Source organism: Cariama cristata, unplaced genomic scaffold (assembly GCF_000690535.1).
Source record: "Cariama cristata isolate BGI_N322 unplaced genomic scaffold, ASM69053v1 scaffold4364, whole genome shotgun sequence".
In the NCBI taxonomy this organism is placed as follows: domain Eukaryota; kingdom Metazoa; phylum Chordata; class Aves; order Cariamiformes; family Cariamidae; genus Cariama; species Cariama cristata.
Window position 1 is genome coordinate 39,777 of NW_009614516.1, and position 10,263 is coordinate 50,039.

The 10,263-nt window shown below is 35.4% G+C and overlaps 1 protein-coding gene across 1 annotated transcript in view; it reads right to left on the minus strand.

The window, feature by feature from the left end:
• Positions 1 to 5,795, minus strand: part of LOC104161121 (palmitoyltransferase ZDHHC17) — a gene marked incomplete at its 3' end in the record, with an annotated part of 45,134 nt that extends 39,339 nt beyond the window's left edge. The window contains exon 1 of the mRNA XM_009699445.1: positions 5,696 to 5,795. The remainder of the gene's footprint in view (positions 1 to 5,695) is intronic.
• Positions 5,796 to 10,263: the final 4,468 nt, after the last annotated feature.

The window sequence follows — 10,263 nt, forward strand, 5'->3', positions numbered from 1 at the left end:
ATAGACTTCCCCTCCTCCCAGGTGGAAGGCAAACTGCAAGTCCCAGCTACTTCCTACTGCTTGGCCACAAAACAAATCATGAAGTTCTGCAATAAATCAGAAGAGCCTTCCCAGGAAAACAAAAACCCAAAGTTAAACTGAGAATGAGGTATATAGCAATTTTTTATTTAAGTCACCATCACTTTGCTCCTAACAATTTATTTTGGTATCCTGGACTCAGTCATAACTGATTACAAAAGATACAAAATTATACCTTGTGTGTTATAACTCTTCAATTTATTAAACTGTCACAAGAGAACTTAAGGATCTAGACAGACAAAATCTGCCTGGCAAAAAAAGGTTAGGAAGTTACACCAATCTGCTCCTCTTCCTGGAAACAGCAGACTCTCTACAATTAAATAAAACACTTGAGTCTGATGCAGTCATGGTTTCTTGAGCTCCATCGTAGAAATGCAGCATTCTTCTCTCACATACTACCTACAGACTTTTTCCATCAATTTGCTGCAGCTGACTTCACCTTGCCTTCTCCAAAGGTTCATGACGCACTGTTAGATTACAAAATGAGAAAGTCATCTATTTCAGACACTCAGCATAATCGTGCTTATCATATTATTGTAAAGGGCTCTACGCCCATGCCCTTCAAGAAAGAGGAATGAAGGAAAAGATTCTGATCCTCGCAAGAGACTGATGTATTAACCTAACAAATTTTCAGCATCTGGGTGAATTCTAGAGGGTGATGATGTAAACATCAATATGGAGTATAATTAAAGTATACTATTGAGCTTGCTTTGTTCTGAAGGAAATGGGACTGCTTTTTCCAGGGCAAAAATACCATTGTGCCAGCTCATTTCACTGTCACAGTCTCTAAGCCTTTTCGGTAACTAACCTCTAATATTTTATTTGTTATTGCAGGTTAAAGATATTCTGAATTTAGTACTTTCAAAAATAGTATCCTAGAAGCCTTTTAAATTTTAAAAATGTAATCCATTTTTTAGTCTTTTGTCTGCAAGCACATTGACTCTTGGAAATAGACACTGCCAGCTTTGCTGCATGATTAACATAAAATTTGGCCACACTAGGAAGGAATCTCTCTTCAGTGAGCACATCACCATGCCAACAAACAGTAGGTAAGCCAGGAGCTCACTCCCTCATCTTGCTATTATTGTAACTCCAATCAAAGCTGTTTTAACTGAAAACGCAATTAGTAGAAAAATTGTCTTTATCTTTTGAAGTCTCATTCCTATGAATGATGGTGATTAAATACTAATAAAGTCTTTCATACGTTCTCATGTTTGTGTTAAACAGTAAGACAGCTTTGTTTTCAACAGCAAAAGGATAACTCAAGAGCTGCTTAATGAACCATTAACAGTGATGATGAGAGACAAGAGAAATTCAGCTCTTGCATACGTTTGAAAGCTTCAAATTGTCTAGACAGTTGTGGCTATATTACTAGGGTGGTTAAAAAAAATTCCACCCTTCCATGTAAACTTCAGAAACATTTCACTTTCAGCAATATAATCAAACTCCATGGGCACAAATGACCAGGTGCAAAGAACGTGTACCTGTGTCGCGGTCTGCCCATCCTCACCTCTGAACAGCTGAAAAAGGCCAGGAGTAACTGTCATTTTGGCCAACCCTCTCCAACTTGAATTATTCCATATGTATCCTACTTTTTTTTTTTCTTATCGGTTACCCTATGAATGATGAGAAAGTGAGGAAAAAAGCATGTTCTCAAATATATCCAACAATTTTCTCCTGAGCAAGATTCAGCATATTTCATATTTTGTGCTGCACTCTTTCAGAATGCACACAACTTCCTTTTGAATGATCTCAGTGAATAAAACTAACAGAAAAGTTAATCTTGCAATAATAAAATTGTAACACTTGAGCACAAGGAATCAATCTTCCACAAGTCACAGAAGCACTTGTTAATATCATTAACATTTCATAACCTTGTTCATAATGGTTATTTAACATACTTTCAGCATAGCTGGAATTTGATGAAGTTCACTACACAGAGAAAGTGCTTATTCACTCAATAGAACTGAAAATCACGACGCAAAGATTAACATGTCTCAGATTTTGTTCTCCTAGTCATAACCCAACATATATTTCTCTACTTGTGAACATTAGCTACTTTTCCTTAGTTTCATGGCTTAAAATACTAAAACAAAGGCAGCAACTTTAAGTTATTATGTTAGAACAGTACCCTTCCCAAGATATCATATTCAAAGTTATGACTCCAGCCTTGGATGACACAGGGTTACTGCTGCCACAAGAGACAGAAATAAACATACTCAACATATCTCCATTAAATTTCACTTTTAAATCACTTATGACTCTTTTTTACAAGACTCCATTCCCTTGCAGCTCCAGTGAGAGCACTAAATGGTATCACAGAGGAATGGAAACAGTACACAGCCCACCCTCTGATTTTATGGAGGCAGAAGAAATACAAAGACTTTCTATGCAGTTATAAGTGAAGTAGTGACTACATATTAGTATGCAATGTTCCTCCATTGCAATACCAAAGGCAAGAATGGATGATTTTTTTACTACTGCTTTGAAAACAGATTTTCAAATAGCTATGAGTGACCTGCTTCTGCTTTCAGAAACACAGTGGAAACTTTATATGAACCGAACAACTTTGCTACAACCGAATACAAGACGCCAAGAGATTACTCACATATTGCAACACCTGCAAGATGTAGGGCTAACACACTACCACTTTTAACACTACCTAGATGTCCTTGGACTTGTTGATAACAAAGACAGTGAAAGATGTCCTCTGTATCAATAGATATTAAAACCAAACACTATCATTTTTATTCCAGCACAAGTTTCTGCAAAGCAAACACAGAGAAATACTATTTTTGGTATAAAGCATGCCCAGGTCCCCACATCTGTGGGTGAATTTATCAGGAATATAATGGGGGAAAAAATACAAATACTGATAAACTCTTTGCAATGAGAACATCAGCTGAACTGCTCTTCTCTATACAGTGTCTTAATTTGATTCTAAGAGGTTATTAGATTTGTAGCTCAGAGTGTATGAGCATGTTAATTTAATAAGTGTCCAGTGTACAGACTAAGAAGATAAAGCTCACAAACAGTTCAACAAGATCTGAAGTAACAAACAAATACTTTTGGAAAAATGTGTGGAGCTTGCAAGCTTATTTTCCCTTGCTGAAAAACATAAAAGCAAATGCATTATTTTACTAACATTGTTTTATTTCTCTGTAATCCAGTGCAAATAAACTCAATATCTCAAAAGAGAATTCTACAGTCAAACAGCATATATGAAGTATAAATGAGTTTTAAAGCTTTTCATCTCATTTTTCTTCATCAATCTTTAAAGTTTAAGGAACTATGTTCTCCATTTTCATGTATGTTGCAACAATAATATAACTAGTTACTTTCACAGGAGAAACTTTTAATAACACAGCACATCAAATACTGTAAGAATAACAATGATTATGAAAAAAATTAAATGACTGACTAGTTACTTATATGATGTGACTAACTGCTTCCTGCTTGGATTATCACAAATTTAACAGCAAACAATTCTATGCTACGGTGAAACACACCTTCTGTCAAGTCAGTGACTTTTTTTTTTTTCTTAACAGAGGAAGATACACAACTTTATTATTATAATTAGCTATCAGACCATTCTCAAGACCAACAGAATTTCACTTAACTAACGGTAAGCACCCAGCTACCATTTGACTGTATCATACTAAAAAACCTGTTATACTCTCCCAGGGAAGTTTTCAAGTGGTCTGAAAAAAACCCCACAACTGTGCCGTCAATCCCATGCTGAATGCTACATGTCTGCACTTGGAAAAAAACTCCCAAACTAAGCGACTGAAAATAATTTTTACTCTATTTTGCTATGTTTTGCTTGAACTTACTGAACTGCTTGGGGAGAGGAGTTCTGGCAGACAGATGAATGGTCCTTTTTTACAAAACTTTGTAGCATCTCACTTACATTAGCACTAAACTAAAAAGTAAACAAAGTCAGCAGATATTTTAGTCTAAGTGAACATTGACTTTTGAGGACAAGTGGTAGAGGGTAAGATCACCTATTTTTCATATATATAAAGGAGAGGTATTTCTACAAAAGTAACTACATTTTAATAAGAACTGTGTATCTTTTTAGTAAGACTGAATTAATACATTAGCACCATTATTTATTTTATTGAAGCCTTATGACATTTGGTGGGTTTATTTTCTGGCTTAAATTTCAGAGACTTTTCCTTTTAAGACAGCTGTTTTATATAACATGGCCTTCAAACCTTACTTAAAACAAAGGTGACTTCTCCCTCTAGTCAGGGAGGTGCTGTCTGGATACCACAACCTGGCAATATACGCATGCTGACAGTCCTCCTTCCCTGTGGTATTAATCATTAAGGCTACAATATGAAACTATAGTCCTCTTTGGTGAGATGTCATTCTCTCTGTAAACCACATCGCACCATGACTGGGAAAGAACATAACAGATAACTCACAGCCCTGCCAGAAAAGATCAGCCTAAACTTGAGGGCCAACGGGGACAAATGTGTTTTAGGGTTTCAAACATGCAATGAGTATACAAGAACGGAAGCAGGTAACTTGTAAAACCACTTCTGCTGTCATATTTCCATGCTTTTAAAAAGCAGCTAGTTTGATGCTATGCCAGTATCTTCATTTCTGAAAATCCCCTATTACGAGGATTATAGTTGTAGTATTACTATTACAGTCTTTAGAGCAAAAATTGCAGAGTCAGCTAACATCTATTTCAGGAAGTTGAAGTCCTCACAACTCAAAAAGTGAAGGAAAGCACATACTTCCTAAATCTAAATGAGGCCTGTGTCACATGCAGAGCTGCAAAGCTGCTTTCAGTTGGAGGAGATGCCTTTTAGGAAAAAAAGGAAAGAAAAATTTTCTTTTAAGAAAAAAAAAAGGCAAATAGCTCAGCAAGATATGTAATGTATTAATAATTTGAACGCTTAAACTAAGAAAAACAAAAATTTTACAAAAACTCACAAAATTCTCTATCAGCTCACTGAAGAAAAGTGACAGTGGTGGTGGTTTCTGAATGGTAAACAATAGAAAGTAAAAAAGTAGCATCATGACAATTCTTCAGAAAGTCTTGTGAGTTAGCATGTACTACAGGACTGTGCAGAAGCCAAATTTGTACAATTCATCTGTATTAAGAATGCAATTATTAAATTTGCACGCAGTTTACTCCTACAATCCTTTCTCAGCAAAAAACTCAGTTTCATAGCATCATGAAACTGCAGAATCGGAAACAATGAAGGAAGTTACAGAGAGACGCATTCCTTCTAACCTATCAACGATGTCAACAAATCAAGGAAATCCTCAAGTTTACCTGTCAACGTTGCCCACTTACCTCTTAATCATCACCTCCAGAAAATAAACATCAGTACCAACAGGAAGAAAACTGTATGCTCTCTTCCACCAATCTGTCCAGCAACCACCTATATTTACAACTTATAATTCCCCCTCCATATTTTCATACAATGCTTATAAACTTGTCTTAACAGTACTTTTGTAGAGTTCACGTCTGAAATCTTCCACTACTGTATCTATAAATACAGTTCACCCTCCACTTTATGCAAATAAAAAAAATCCACTTAACTGTTTTTTAACTAATACAGACACAGACAAATCTAACACTCAAAAATAAACTTACTGCGTGGCTTTGACAATGTCCCAAGTGCTGTAATCATCAATGTGGCTCTTCCGTCCAAGAGTTTCACTATATCCATGGTTGTAATGGCTTTGAGGCTTTATTTCCTAAAAAAGACAAACTTGCTATTAGAAACCAAAATCGGCATTACTAAAGTTTCTCAGAAAAAAAAAAAAAAAAAAAAGAAAAAACCACAAACTAAAAGTACAACTAAAACCAGTACCAGTTCAATATACTATAAAGCTACCTAAATCTGAGGGTATTAAGCTGACTGGCCACATTTCTACATTTTGCAAAGCTGACTACTGTATTCCCTAGTATAGATTTCAAACATCTTCCAGAAAACACCACTTGTAATAGCAGAGCTCTGCCAAACCCTATGCTGAAGTATTTTACAGAATGTCAACAAAAAGTCAACAGCTTTTTTTTTTTTTTGAGGGGGGGGGCGCAGGGGAGGCGTTTTTATAAAGCAACATAGCATAGCTAAAAAAAAAAGCTACTGGCCATAAACTGACAAAGTTTCACTCTGATACTACAATAAACCTTATACTTCAAATAGCATGGTCAGATACCTTCTAGAAAATAAATAATTGGGAATGGTTAATACCAATAACTAGAACCCACTGATACTTCATTGATTCTTCAACTCCAATGCTAGCTTCAGAGGTGATCTATGTATGTTTAACCTAAAGGTCTCAGAAATAAATGGCATGACTATGACACGTTCTTCAACAGATACAGCTCCTTACAAACTTAATTCTTCTGATGAAGAGCAACACTTCAACCCTTAATGCTTCCCTTGGTGGAATTTATACTAAAACACTAGACTGACAGATCACTAAGGCAGCAACATACCATTTTCTCTTTACAAACTGCATGCATGTGAAAATCAGTTCAGCAAGCTGACATTGAACAATGAATTTTAGACAACTTCTAGACCATTTTCCATTTCTTACAAATACTATAGCTGATTGCCTCTGCGTATCAACTGTGCAATTCAGCATAGCTACATAAAAAAAGTGTAATAACTGCAACAGTGAAACAAAAAAAGAAGGAAGCTCTTTGAAAGTTCTAAAAACACATTTCTATTGATTTTTATTACAATGTGTTATTTACTTTTACTCAGTTTTCCCCAACATACAGTTCCATAAGCAGAATTTGTGTTTCTTTAATCCATACCTGGAAACACATTAAAATACCTTACTGAAAGGTGTTTAACTAGGATTCCAACTTCCACTTAGTTATTAAAATGAGTATTCAACTTTTTTGTTATTATACTACAAAGATTTTTATTTTTATTGAAATAAAGATATCCTGAGTCAAGACAACCACGATATAATACACCTATATAATTAACCTTAACAAGGATTCACAGTCACAAACCCCCATCACCTTCTCTCCCAAAAGGTATATATTGCTTAAGTGACTAAGGAGATATTAGGGTTAAGGAAGACTTCCTATTTCCAAGATGAGCAGGTCTCCCCATTTCTCACATTCTCTCAGCTGTGCAATTAATTTTTGCAAAAGTAGCTGTTTGTCACAGTGAGAAGTAACTGTTTACTGTGTCCAGTTGTGCCTAGTCAGTCAGAATGTCTTCCAGCTTCCCATGACATTATCCAGCTGGCCATTGACTGCAATGGGGGTTTAAATACTGAGTTTGCAGGCAGCCAAGTAAACTGCCCCCTGACTCTCTTAATCTGGAGTTTACTCATCTCAGCTGTATAAGCACAATGCCTTGCAGATAACTGCATGCTGGTAATCAAATCGGTCATTACAAATTTTTCTCATTAAAGTTATTTTAAAGGTATTTCTACCCTGAAAGTATTACACACATTATCTACCTCTTTTAGAGAGGTAAAAAAAAAAGAATATTTAAGTCTGAAAACCACATTTCAAATATCTGTTTCCAGATTTCTACATACTGAAGTGCCACTTACACAGAAGTCTAAAAAACTTATACCAGTTATAACCTTGGAGTTAAACTATCAAGGCAGTCTAGCTGCAAATCCCAAAACTCAGTATTCATTTCAAAACTGAGTAACTTCAGTGAAGTATGTTTGTATTTGTTACATACAATGTAGCTATTTCAGACAGGGGGAAAAAAAAAAAATAAATCAAGAGAAATTCTAATCATTAAGTACATTTTGTATTACTAAATTGTACTAAACTAATATAGCCATTTATTTAGTCAGAACATCTACGACATTTTATATATTAAAAAAACTTTCAAGAAATTCAAGTGTTTAGAGCATTAAAACCAGACCACAGTAACACTGAGAACTAGTGCAGCAAAAGTCTTCATTTTCAAAACAGATTAATTCTTATGCATAAAGTTTTCTTCAGAAAAATAAATTTTTCAACTTCACACAGTACCTAAATGATCAACAGAGTACATCTTTTCTTGACCACAATGTTATTTTGTGGCATTAAATTTTTCTAAGTCTGAAAAACTAACTAGATTAACCAATTAAGCATTGCCAGCCCAGCAGGAAGGTTGCTCTGAGGACATCTCTACAGAAGAGACAACCTAAAGTTGTAACAGGGCATCTGCTGTCATCCAAACTGCACGTACAACCAATTCTCTTACTATCCAGAAACACAGCTTCACTTTGCGTTTGAAGAAAGCAACAGCTTAACCAAACCTTTTTTTTTTTTCCTCCTGCAGCTACTAGATAAATCAGAGTGTTACCGGGAGTAAAGATGTTGAAAAAGATGCCAGAGGACATTATAATTTTTAAAAAGGTAAAATATAAGAGAAGCCTAACTTCATTATTTCGTCCCACATGATTTTCTCCCTTCCATCATATTAGAAAAAAACAGGATTTATACCATCTCTGTTCACCTACTGTTACACCACACAATTGCAGTAGGATTTGACACATCAAATTGTAATGCTCAGACCCTGAAAAGCAACAGGGGAAGCAGGCAGAGGCCAGATCAAAAGAAATCTGCTGTCCTGAAGCACCTGGATGAGGAGATAGTAGTATTCCAATGTATTTCTTAGCCTTCCACAGCTGCTGGAAGGGGAAAAACTCTCTCTTCTTCTTATCTAACAATTATTAAAAGTAAACTGAGAAACCTGGGTTATTTTTCAGGCCGATGTTAATTTACCAGAGAACACTTTCTCTTAAGCTGCACTTTCCTGGCCACTTCAAGCACACAAACCAGGCTTCTGTTCCCTTGAGCCCACGGTAGCCAGTCGAGAGCTGCCCATTTACAAGCAGTGTAAATTTACGTCAGCCTAAAGTGACCATGAAACCACAGCCTTATGATACTAATGCCTTCACAAAAAGGTTTATGGGAATACAGAAAAGTTAATACTTAACTATTAACCATGTAAATCCAAAAAAGTGAGAGATGATATTCCTTAGCCCCTCCTGCAACTTATCTACTACTTCTACTAAGAAGTTGAAAAGAATTACAGTACCCTTAACTTTAAAAAAAAAAATATAATTTTTAATCTCCTTTTGTACTGATAGTGTCTGAACTACTCTTTTTATGCTGAAACTTCCAAATTTTGTTATATTAATACAAAATAGCTGAAGTGATTAGAATAAAACCATACCAAAGCTTAAGAACTAGCAAACAATCTTTCCACCACCTTCTTTGGCAAGTTTCGTATTTTTAAATGTAGCATAGCAATTTAAAAGACTGCTATTTAAAAAGCCGTGGATATTTAAGCCAATCTCTCTATATACTCATTGCTACCAAATCAAACGGCCTCAACATAGCCACAGCCATCAAATGCTGCCATAATACGTGCAGGCATGGCTCTAAGGCAGCAGCAGGAGCTGAACAGAGCTGCCTGTGCCCAGGCATCACACGTCCTGTTCCGCGCCGGCAGGACTGACCACGGTGGTGTGACATCAGGGGTCAGTTTGCCCAAGTGTTAGTCATTCTGCATCAGCAGCTAAGCTAGAAAGAAATCATAAGTACAACAGTCAGAGAGCATCTATTTTTGGAGTTTAACAAAAGATTAAAACACACAAAATAGAGATTACTTCCTTCAACCTGTTGGACAGAAGAGAAAGCTTTGCTTAAAAAATCCTATAGTGATCTAGCTTACTTGCCCACCATTATTAAAGGAACAGGAATAAGCACTAAAAAAGTGAAAAAATAGTGACTTATATCATGTTATAACTTATAACATGCCTTTCACAGAACTTTGTGTATTGTCAGTTTCACTGTCATCATTTCACTCTTAAGTTCTCACCTAAAATAGGAAAGAATAAATCTCCTCTAAATTCATACGCCTCACACAAAGATTAGGAAAATAGCTAAAATTGAAATTATGATTTTTTTCTTAAACATGACAGATTGACAATAAAGTAACAACATAACATTTCGAGCCTAGAACATAAACCACATTCACAAATGGCTTCAACGATATTCCTAAGTATTAAAATATTTTTCTTTTTATGATTAAAATATTTATTTTAGGAAAATTATATTTTACAATGATAATCCACTGTTAAAAACCACTAACAGCTAATTCCAAGATTAAAAACTAACTGAAATTCAAAACGCCTTTTTTTTTTTTAAAATATTTTCGTCTCTACTGACAATGGCTC